The sequence below is a fragment of the Halichoerus grypus genome, chromosome 4, assembly GCF_964656455.1.
Source record: "Halichoerus grypus chromosome 4, mHalGry1.hap1.1, whole genome shotgun sequence".
NCBI classification, from domain to species: domain Eukaryota; kingdom Metazoa; phylum Chordata; class Mammalia; order Carnivora; family Phocidae; genus Halichoerus; species Halichoerus grypus.
In genome coordinates, this window is record NC_135715.1 from 41,477,298 (window position 1) to 41,490,153 (window position 12,856).

A 12,856-nucleotide genomic window follows, 5' to 3' on the forward strand; every position below is an offset into this window, starting at 1 on the left:
TGCCCTAGTGCCCTGACTCCTTTGCTTGTATGGGAAAGCTAGTCTATGAACACGAATATTTTTGAGTGTAGTGAGTCACTTTTGAGTAATTAATGCATACTTAAGGCAAAAACCAAGGTAGGTAAATCTAGGTGGCAGAAATAAAAATGGAATCCAAGTCAGAAGTGTAGCGGAAGCTAACGTTTCTCGATGATCATAGGAATTGGTGATAGGTTTTTAAAGGCCCGTGATGAGGAATTTGAATGCCTCTCCTATGAGGACGAGGGGTCTAGGAAATAGATGCCTTTTAACTGAAAAGCTCCAGGGCTAAAATATCTTATAATGCCTGTAATCACAAAGTACTGTCTTTTCTAGGAAATTAGAGCTAATAGAATTTATTACATTTTCCTGGAGAAGTGACAAGAAGGATTGAAGCATGTACCATTCTATGGACAGAAAAACAGTCATTTGGCAGAGAAACTGTTGTTGTCCATCCGTATTAATATCAGCTTAAGGCTGGCATCTTTTTATAGTCTCAAGAGATGACTGACAAAACCCAGTGGCTATATATTTCTTGTCCATCTCCAAAAGAGAGAGGAAAAAGGTCATGTATGGATGCTCTCCTAGAGAAGTAAGAAAAAAAAAATCTCATCCAGACACCTCTAGGCTATGAATTGGGTCAGATCCCCATCCCCTAGAGCAATTACTGTAACTCTAGAATGAGATTGCACAGATTTGGGTTAGTTTCTTCCAAAGCACATGGGATGCATGAGTGGAGATTTATAGACCAAATGAGAATGATCAAAGTAGAGGGACGACAACTACAATTTCTACTTCACCATGAAGTTTAACAACTAAGCCTTAGAATGGGTGCAATAAGGAACTTTTCCACAGGCCTCAGGAAATGTTTCTTAAGATTCTCCTTTACGGGGCGCCTGGGTGGCTCAGTCGTTAAGCGTCTGCCTTCGGCTCAGGTCATGATCCCAGGGTCCTGGGATCGAGCCCCACATCGGGCTCCATGCTCAGCAGGAAGCCTGCTTCTCCCTCTCTCACTCCCACTGCTTGTGTTCCCTCTCTCACTGTGTCTGTCTCTGTCAAATAAATAAATAAAATCTTTAAAAAAAAAAAAAAGATTCTCCTTTACAAGAGAAGTATTTTTAAATTTTTTAATTCAGAGACAGAAGAATATATTTTACATTGCAGCACAGCATATATACACACACCCAAATATATATATATACATATATATGTATGTGTGCATGTGTGTGTGTGTGTGTGTGTGTGTAATGTATCATTTATCTATCTAAAGATTTATAAAAGGTCAAATCCTCAGGAAAAACATTTAAATGTATGAGTTTTATTTTCTATTCTATTTTATTCATGTTTATAATTTTGGTTTTAACCAGTAAACTGATTTAGTCATACACGAGTGGATTTTCCCCCTGCAGTTTGAAAAAAATCTGCATTAGAATACTGATATATAAATATAGGTATACATATCAAGGACTCCCCATCTTAAAATTAGTTCCATATTTCAGGGCACCTGGGTGCCTCAGTGGTTAAATGCCTGACTCGGTAGCAGCTCAGGTCTTGATCTCAGGGTCGTGAGTTTGAGTCCCCCACTGGGCTCCATGCCCAGCATGAAGCCTACTTAAAAAAAAAATTAGTTCCATACTTCGATTTCTACGAGAGATAATATATTTGGCCTCAAGTCAAATATTACAGCTATGGCTTTAGGAAACCACCCCAGCCTATGTTGGCTATTCACAGAAGGAGGAAATATATGAGTCCGGAAGCTATTCCAAGAATTTTCTGTTTACAATATCATGTATCCACAGGGAATAATTATTTAGTAGCCTGTAAGACACTTTCATTGTATTCCAACATCCCCTCCACTGACATTGAGCACTATAACTAGTTTCATTTATTCTTTTTGACAGAGTATCCTTTTGTTTCTTAAACATACTGCACTAAATTGAATAAGAAAGTTTAAGGGAGAGGTTCTGAATTTACTTGTTCTGTGATTATGTGTGTGTGAGAGAGAGATAGAGAAGAAGTGTGTGTGTGTGTGTGTGTGTGTGTGTGCGTGTGTGTGTGCGTGCGTGCACAGGCTTGACTGTCTCTCACTGAGTTGGATAGGAATTAATCTTTTGGATCACCATGTTCCATAGCAGAACTTGACATGTGTTATTCTATTTAATCCTCTCATGGTAACCTGGTGAGTTTGGTATTATTTTCTCTATTTTACAGATCAGTAAACAAGTCACAGAGTTTAAGGGGGACACCACAGATCACATACCTGGTTAGTGAGGAATTTATGTCTTTAACCCAATTACAAAAGTTGTATTATTTTACTGTACTACTTGCGGTAGGGGGAGTGTTATTCAAACCCATGTAATAGTTCAGTGAATTTATTCAGGGGGAAATTAATGGAGTTTCTGTCTTATAGTACTGAACAAGCCAGTATACAAAATCTGGCAAATGCAATGAAAGAGACACTGGAAATCACCCAGTGTGTTTGTAGTAGAGAAATGCTATGCCTTGTTTTAATTAAGGCGATATAGCCTTTGTTTGTTTGTTTGTTTGAAATCAGAGGTCTTCTGTAGTTAGTTTTATTCTGTGAAAAGTGTAACATAGAAACAAAGGAGAGGAAAAGACATAGAATGTTGTTGTCTTGTTGTTTACAATAATACACTTTTAAATATTAGTGCAGAAAAACAGAAGACACAGCCTTCGGGTAAAAAAAAAAATAGTCAATAAGGATTAGACCTCCTTCCTGTGCAATTATGCAGGTAGTGAAGGTGACCAGTTCACATGAATCTTGCTGTCCATGTTTTGCTCCTATATATGCTGAAGCCTGTTTTTATGACTAGAAATTCAAATCTTCTAATTAAAAAAATCATTATTTAAGTTCAAGATCAAGGTATGTCAGTGAGACTGATGATCTCCCTATTTTTCAACAGAACGATGAACCTCTAAGGTTGATTCAAGCTCTTGCCCTCTTATTAAAAAGCCCTCGACAAAGGTACCAAGTTTTGAAGCAATCCTATCCTTGAGGAGTGATTTAAGAATTTTGGTTTAGAGTTATTGGCTCGCTATTTTTAGAACTTCCCTTCTCATGTATCTTTATTGATTAAAAGTGTCATTAAATTTCTGGAGCTGTAAAGAAATTGTCTGCTCACAACTCAAGGATTTTCTACCATGGACAAAATCTTGGATAGTTCAGTTTTTCATTTTATGGAACTGAGGGAAATTGCTCAAGTGAAGTTTAAAGTGCTGAGTTAGGAAATAGCCTTGAGGTTTTACTAAGTAGACACAATATTTATAGTTGACAGTCTTTTAGAGTTTCCAGGAAAATATTTGTTTTCAAATCCACTTAACTAAGCATTAGTTATGAAGGGAGGGGGGGATGCTTTTGTTTGTGCACACTAGCCAAACTCAAAACAAATATTTCAGTAAAAAATCACCTGAAATAAAAATATTGGAACAACATAATCTAGAAAACACCATTGCTCCATTATAAATTCTATCTTTTAAGCACATAATCCAGGGCGAGGTTGAATTTCTCTAACAATTGGTCTAGCAAGGACTTCAGCTAGCACAATGTACGCTTACCACACTGGAGCAAACTGGTGCCCCCTGGTGCTTACAAGCTGGATAGCAACCTTGTTCATTCCAAGGGAAACAATGGCTAGACTAGAAACGCATATTGCACAAGGGAATGGTTATAGGATGACAGGACACAATGAACTGGCATGACACTCTTATCACGAGCAGTGAAAGAGAAGAAAGGTACTAGAGAAACTAAGGTTGGTGACAGCAGATTGGGGAGAAAAAAGATGAGAGAAGAATAAATTCATGAGCAGGGTAGATAGAAAGTAATGTGAGTGTGTTCTCTGAAGTTTTTTTTATACATAACCAACAGCTTAATTCTAGGAAGAATAGAAAAGTAGAGAAGAAGAGATATGTGTTAAAGTAATACAAGTAAGATGAAGAAAACCCAATTTTTTAAAATTTACATTTACTGCTTAGTGCAATAAATATATACTTCTAATTCACATAAAGACTGACTTCCAAACCTATCCCTGAATTCAAGTGTCACACCAAATGTCATGCCTTAAGATCTCAAACCTTGAATTATATTTTAAGGCAAGCTGGCATCTTATTAGAAGGATGGGTAAATAGCAAGTATATTATAAAGCAGTTAGATTTATGAATAGAAAAAAAAATAGAAAAACAATCGGAAGTAAACGGAGTAGTTTTGAACATTCAAATATATTTACTCTGAGGAAAATACACTAATCATTGGCATAGCACGGAATGAAAATTAAGTGTCCCTGTCTTGGAAAGGTGTACCTGTTCATGGCGTCCTGCCCCGAGTGCTGTGGTTGAAGGGGCAGTATATTCTGACCAGCAAACAATACTGGTCCTTCTAATCTCAGGGCCGTGTCTCCCCACGACCGTTCTGCCACTTCAGAAGAGAAATGGTTCTTAAAGAATGACCACAGTTTACAGTAATTTATTAATACGTAACTACAAGTGCACCTGCGGCTCCAGATACAGCTTTTTTTACTGGAGAAATCAAGGCAACTTCTGACATTTAGTGCTAGTCGTTTAGCAAATGATTTTCCTCTACCCCAATAGAAAAACCCCACACTGTATGTCTACATCAATCAGGCTACTATAAAATAACAGGAGATTAGAGTTGAAAGAACTGCAAGGCTCGGATACTTTTTAAGAAGTCTGCAGGGAAACTCAAAGACAACAGGGGAAACAAGATACAAAGACAACAGAGGAAATTTTAGCCACTGACCCCTATAGCAGTGCAGACTGTAAACAGTCTAACTCCCAGCCAAACAGACATAAAACCTCACATTAAAGGCCTAGTTCCTTTTACCCAGTACATTATGTTCAGCTTTCTACAAAAAACTGCAAGGAAGCTAAAAGGCATAAAACACAGTCTGAAGAGATAAAGCAAGCATCAGAACCAGATTCAGGTATGGCACAGACTTTGGAATGATTAGACAGGGAACTTAAAATAATATGATTAATAATGTGCTAAGGGTTGTAATAGAAAAATATGACCACGTGCAAGAATAAATAGGCAATGTAAGCAGAGAAATAAAAACTCTCCAAAGAATCAAAAGAAAGCCTAGGAATCGAAAACACTGTGTTGGAAATAAAGAATGCCTTTATTGGACTAATTAGTGGACTGGCCATCACCAAGGAAAGATCAGTGAGGTTGAAGATAAGTCAATAAAAACTTCCCAAACTGAAAACCAAAGAAAAAACTGGGAAAAAGTGAAACAAAATATATGAGAACTCTGGAGAATTATAAAAGTTGTAACATAATGGAAATACCAGAAGAAGAAGAGAGAATAAAAGAAGAAATATTTGAAGTTTTAAGGGCTGAGAATTTTCTGAAATTAATGAGAAACACAAAACCACAGATCCACAAAAACCATAAAATACCAAGATGGATAAATACAAACAAATCAACATGTAGACATATCATATTAAAACTGCAGAAAACCAGGGTGCCTGGGTGGCTCAGTTGGTTGAGCGATTGTCTTCGGCTTGGGTCATGATCCTGGAGTCCTAGGATCGAGTCCCGCATCGGGCTTCCTGCTCAGCAGGGAGTCTGCTTCTCCCTCTGGCCCTCCCCCCTCTCATGCTCTCTCTCTCAAATAAATAAATAAATAAAATCTATAAAACTGCAGAAAACCAAAGGCAAAGAGAAAACCTTGAAAGCAAGCAGAGAAAAACACCTTAGCTATAACAGTTTTCTCTTTCTTGGCTTGGGTAATGATTATTTTGTAATGTTCACTCATTCATATTCATCAAGATGCACATTTCATGTGTTTTTTCTATATACATATTATTCTTCCATATGAAATTTTATTAAAATAAATTCTGGGTGTGTTTTTACTATAGAATCATACTCATAGCACTATTTGTGTTTTTAATATTAATCATTACAATTCTGCAATCCACATAAATATAATTACAATGTGATAATTATTTGGAAAATAATGTATGCTAACGATTATCACTTTGATTCTTGGATTTAGAAAATTCCTTAGAATATATTAAATCACAGTCTGATTCATTTTCAGCTGTACTTTTTCTATAATTCTTGATGAGGGTTTATTCCATCTGAGTTTGGATATTTCACCATTATGTTCCTCCTCCTACTTTTTTGTAACAGGTACTGTGCTAGTTACCAAGAACACAAATGTGATTGATCTATAGTCTTTTCTGTCAAAGAGGTTACAATGACATGTGGGAGAAAAAAACAACAAAATTTTAATAACATTATTTTATAATATAAATGAAGCACATGCAATAAAGATCACATCTGATAAATATATCACAGAAGATATAGTTACATAATCTTGATGAGGGTTGGGATACAGGACAATAGAAAGGGTATAAAAAATGGTAACATTCATGTTTAACTTGTAAAGTAATGTACAATCTTGAAAACTGCAGAGACAAAGGAAACAGAGTGGGAAAAATCCCCCAAAAAGGCATGGAGTTTCTATAAAAGTAGTTATTTATTGCTGAGATGTATTTTTTTTAAAGATTTATTTATTTATTTGACAGAGAGAGACACAGCGAGGGAGGGAACACAAGCAGGGGGAGTGGGAGAGGGAGAAGCAGGCTCCCGGCCGAGCAGAGAGCCCGATGTGGGGCTCGATCCCAGGACCCTGGGATCATGACCTGAGCCGAAGGCAGACGCTTAACGACTGAGCCACCCAGGTGCCCCAACTGAGATGTATTTTATATGGGAAAATGATATAATATAAAACCAAAATATAACTTGGGGCCAGTGGGAAAGTATAAATGTCAAGGTAAATAGTTTTATGATGAAGCAGCCCTAGTTATTAGAATATTTCTATAAACTTAGAAAATGCTTTTTATTATTTCTCGCCTAACTTCCCAGGTTATTACCCCTAGTATAATTTTGAAAAGATTATGGTATTGGACATCCTTGTCTTCATCATGACCTTAGTGAGGGAGCATTCAGTCTTTCATCATTAAGGGGTTTGCTACCTGTGGGTTTTTCAGAGGCTCTTTATCAGATTGAGAAACTTTCATTTTCCAAGTTACATTGAGTCGTTTTATCATCACAGGGGGTTGGATTTTGTTAAATGATTATATTCTGTGTCTGTTGAGATAATCATGTGGTTTTTGTCCTTTATTCTACTATTATGATATATTACATTCGTTGATTTTCAGATGTTAATCTAACTTTACATTCCTGAGATAAATCCCAATTGGTCATGGTGTATAAATTTTTTTATATGTTTCTGAATTCTGTTTGCTAGTGTTTTGTTGAGGAATTTTGTGTCTAAATTCATAAAAGAAGACACATTAGCGTAGAGCAACCTCTGACATTCAATTTAATCCTAAGTTATCACTCTATGGTCCCATGCCCACCTACTGCCTTCTGATTTACTTTGTTCCTGAGGCATTTTATATAGAATGATAGATAGATAGATAGATAGATAGATAGATTTATTATAAATGTTTCAACCAAATAATTTTACAAATTCACTGTATTGATTATTCATGTGAAAATTCAATTTTACTCATTAGAATTTGTTAATTTTTGTATTTCAGATTTGATATTTACAAATGATACATTATAATTATTAGGTTAACCTCCACCAATTGTAACTAATCAAGTTTTAAAATATATAAAATTTTAATTTAATTAAAATTTATTTAATCAAGTTTTAAGACATATAAAATATATAAAATTGTATGCATTTAATAAGTTTAAACAACAATGTTGTCTCTGGTACAATCCATAAAGGAGAATTTTAGTTATCAGTTAGGTAATAGTGCAAGTAAGAATTATATTCATAATATACCAACTCTTATTCTTGCTAAACAAGCATATAAACATTTAAATTTTGATTGATGTTATGAGAAATGCCACTCAGCCGGAAGTCAGATGAGTTTTAAAAATAGTTTTAATCCATTTTACATGTCTTTTATTTTCAGAAAATATAATCAGTTGTACAGAATGATTTATGTTTCTTTTTTTTTTTTTAAGATTTTATTTATTTGACAAGAGAGACACAGCGAGAGAGGGAACACAAGCAGGGGGAGTGGGAGAGGGAGAAGCAGGCTCCCCGCAGAGCAGGGAGCCTGATGCGGGGCTCAATCCCAGGACCCCGGGATCATGACCCGAGCCGAAGGCAGACGCTTAACGACTGAGCCGCCCAGGCGCCCCAGAATGATTTATGTTTCAATAGTCAAATGGATTGATCATGAGTATACATTTGTATCTATCTTGCTGCAAAATAGTAACTCAGTGAGAAATGCTCTCTGACTGCCAGAAGGGTTTTTTTCTCTTTGAAAAAGAAAGTTGCATCAAATTCGTATGATGTTTTACATCCGTTTTAAATCAACAATTTCAACAGCACAAATCAAATATGATGATATATAGTTACTTTGATTTGAATTTATTTTTCATAGACACCTCTGACATATCACTGCCTCCATTCTTGCTCTTATTTCCCACCTGTTTTCTAATATTTACTCAAATACCAGTCTGATTTTGCCACATAAATGCACAGTACTATAATTCTGGACCTCTACTTTTTCTAGACCTCTGCTTCCAATTTAGTTATGGCAGATCTTGTGATTTACTATGATGTCTTAGAGTAGAATAAGTATTGGAATTAGAAGTCAGACAACTTTTGTTCCTATAACTGACCATTTAAAGAAACCTGCATGTGTTAGCCAACCCTCAAGTGTCAGTTTGCTCATCCACAAAATGGGAATAATAGTTCTCATTTAATCATGTCATGAAGACTAAATGTGAGAATATGTTTAAAACTCTAGCATAGAATAAATTTCATGACAGATATTCTTTAAATGACTATGATTTTTCTTGTGAGAGGTAATATAGTGGATTATTTAAAACACATAGTTTATATTCAACAATATCAGAGTTCAAATCCAAGATCCTGTGCATATTTGGTAATTATTTTCTTTATCCCCTAGATTATTCATCTGTAAAATTGTCTTAATTATAAGTGCTACAGTGATGAAAAGTGGATGAAAAGCAGAATAATAAGTTAGAAGAGTGATGAAAAGTAGAATAATAAGTTGGAAAATTTTACCAGAATGCCTGAAAAATAATGAATTTTAATGATTCTTCACTTTCTTTAATTCCCAATCCTTCCCCCACTTTGCTTTCAGAATAATCTCTTTAATATATATATATATATATATATATATATATTTATATTGATCACACCCATATATATATATGTGATATATATATATATATATATATATATATATATATATATATATATGTGATCAAATCACACCTATATATATATAGGTCACTCCTAATAAAACCCCATTAATATAATAAATAATTCATATTAAGAATTTATTTCTAGAATCATCTCAAGCTAATGCCTCATCATGTTCTGCCACCACCTCACTTCACTTGCCTCTACTCACTATGTAACATGTTTTTCTTCAACATTCTTTTTACATGCCCTTTTCTCTACGTGAATGATTTTTATGTTAATCTACCTGGAGAACACCTACATCTCTCAGATTATTTTTTTCAAATATCACTGACTCTGCGTGGTCTTTTTGTCCATTTCTGTTAAATATGTTAATCTTTACTCTAGAGTGTCAAGTAATTCTTCGTATTCCTCTTTATTGCATTCCTTCATATTGCACTTGTGATTTATATCACCATTTTTAATTCTTCTGCTAAACTAATGACAAAAGCCACTATAAGGCTTTTGATTTATTTGCCTTTGCACTACCAGGTCATATCAGAGTGCCTCACAGATGGTAGGTTCTCATTTGTTGGGTTGAATTAAATTGTGGTAAGGTTATATAGCTGACATCTAGCCAATTAACATTTTTTTTAATTCATTCATTCACACAATCTATCATTCATCAAATATTTATGGAACTCCCATTATATGCCTATTCTAGGCTCACTCGTGGGCACAGTAAATTGAGTAAGATTTATTCCTCAAGAAGCTTAAGGTCAATAGTACAAGGAAACAGGCATCTAACACTGTGTTACTAAAATTTAATATTGGTAAAGAGTCTGGAAAGCAACGTAGAAACATTAGAAATATTAGAAAAATATTAGCAGCTGAGGAAACCAAAACTGGGAGTTTATCCTATTCTTTACAGGAAAATGTTTAAAGAGGCAAATAAAAAAGGGCAACAATGAAGTGAGTTATTCAGGCAGGATTTTGAGGGCTTATTTAAAATGAATAAGACTTGGGGGCGCCTGGGTCGCTCAGTCGGTTAAGCGTCTGCCTTTGGCTCAGGTCATGTCCCCAGGATGCTGGGGTCGAGCCCCGCATCGGGCCTCTTGCTCATCAAGGAGTCTGCTTCTCCCTCTCCCTCTGCCTGGTGCTCCCGTGGCTCATGCTCTCTCTCTCTCTGTCAAGTAAATAAATAAAATATTTTTTAAAAAAGTTTTAAAAAAAGTGAAAATAAAAAATAAATAAAAATAAAATGAACAAGACTTGAACATACTTATAATGTTTTTTTTTTTTTAATTTAAAAATTTGTTTCAAACATGTGGAAGAAAGGAAGTAGCTTACAATGTAGCAGAAGGTGATAATGGAGTGAAAAAGCATCTGGAAGGAAACAGGCCATAAGTGCTTGGAAACACCCCAAGGAAACCATTCTTTTTGTACTACTGAAACTATGACATTCAAAGATGCCAGAATGGATACATGCAGATGTTGTTATGAGTCTGGAGTGGTAAGTGGAGGGACTTCAGACCTTCCAGTATAGTCTTCTGTATGTAAAGGGAAGTAAATGACCCCAGTTTGCATGCCTTCTTTCTCTTCTCCTACTCTTCACAAACAATCCAGAGAAAAATTCATTACCTATACTTTGCACCCCCACAGATTCTCTGAAAAAGCTCTGGCATAGGTTATCTATGCCAAGATACCAGCTCCTACATCATGGATGACACCCTTTAGCATTCTTTTTTTTTAAGATTTTATTTATTTATTTATTTGACAGAGAGACAGAGAACAAGCAGGGGGAGTGACAGGAAGAGGGAGAGGGAGAAGCAGGCTCCCCGTAGAAAACCAGGACCCCAGGATCATGACTGAGCCGAAGGCAGACACTTAACTGCCTGAGCCACCCAGGTGCCCCACCCTTTAGCAATATGTAGGATATAAACGTCATCATCTGCAGAACCAAATGAGACAGCTCTGACAGGTGGTCAAATAAATGCTTAGTGCAGCTTCCAGACATGTGTATTACATACCCTCTCCTCTTGCACTTAGTGTTTTTAATTTTAAATTTCCTTCTGTGTTGTATTCATCAATACTTGCCTGTCCTTTCTTTCTCCTTCTTACTAACTGTGCTTGAGTTTAGGTTATTTTTTTGAAAAGCCATAATTATTTACATAAAATCTTAAATTATAGAACTTTAAAAAGATTGTTCAAATGTCATCTCTTTAATAAGCCTTCAATAAACATACTCTATAAAATTGTTCTCTGAATCTCCTTCCCACACACATACCACCTTCATTTCTACTATCTGTTACTATCTGATATCATTAGTTTATTTTATATCTATCTTAGTAAGATGTAAGCTCCATGAGGGTTACTATTTGCTTTTGTCTTTGATGTACCTGGCATATAGTAGGTATGCAATAAATACTTGTTGGATAGATGACCACTGAGTTAACCAAAAATCCCCCAGATAATCCAATTTAAAAATGGGCAGAGGACTTGAATAGGTATTTTCCAAAGAAGACATATAGATGGCCATCAGATACATGAAAAGATGCTCAACATCACTTATTATCTGGAAAATGCAAATCAAAACCACAATGAGACATCAACTCACACCTTTCAGAATGGCTAAAATCAAAAAAGACACAACAAGTGTTGGTGAGGATGTGGAGAAAAAGGAAGACTCCTGCGCTGTTGGTGGGAGTTGGTGGGAATGCAAACTGGTGCAACTACTGTGGAAAACAGTATGGAGTTTCCTCAAAAAGCTAAAAATAGAAATACCATATGATCCAATAATTCCACTATTGGGTATTTACACACAAAAAAAACAAAAATATTCATTCAGAAAGATATGTTTACTGCAGCATTATTTATAATAGCCAAGATAAGGAAGCAACCTAAGTGTCCATGGATAGATGCACGGATAAAGAAGATGTGGTGTGTATATGCAATGGAATATCACTCAGCCATGAAAAAGAAGATCTTGCCATTTGCCACAGCATGGATGGACCTTTAGAGTATCACAATAAACGAAATAAGCCAGTGAAAGACAAATACCATATGACCATATGTGGAACCTGAAAAGCAAAACAAATTAACAAACAAAAAACAGAAGTAGACTCACAAATGCTGAGATAAAACTGGTGGTTGCCAAAGGGGGGTGGGCGGGGAGGAGCTGGGAGAATGAGCGAAATGAGTGAAGGGGATTAAGAAGTACCAACTTCCAGTCACAGGGACAAAAAATTCAACATAGGGAATAGAGTCAATAATATTATAATAACTTTAGATGGTGACAGATGGGAACTACATTTATTATGGTGAGCACAGTGTAATGTATAGAATTGTTGAAACCTCATGTTGTACATCTGAAACTAATATAACATGTGTCAACTATGCTTCAAAAAAAACCCCAACATTTTGAAGAAAAAATATTTTATGAGTCTGCATGATCAACAAATTTTGATCAGATTGCTCAGGCATTTTCTGCACCTTCAAAGCTGTTTGCAGCTCACAGTACTCACTTCCCTCCCCTCATTATGCTAGCCAGTCCTCTTAAAAACAATTTGATGTGAGCAAGGGGGAAAAAAATAAGACATAGTTGCATATATATTTAC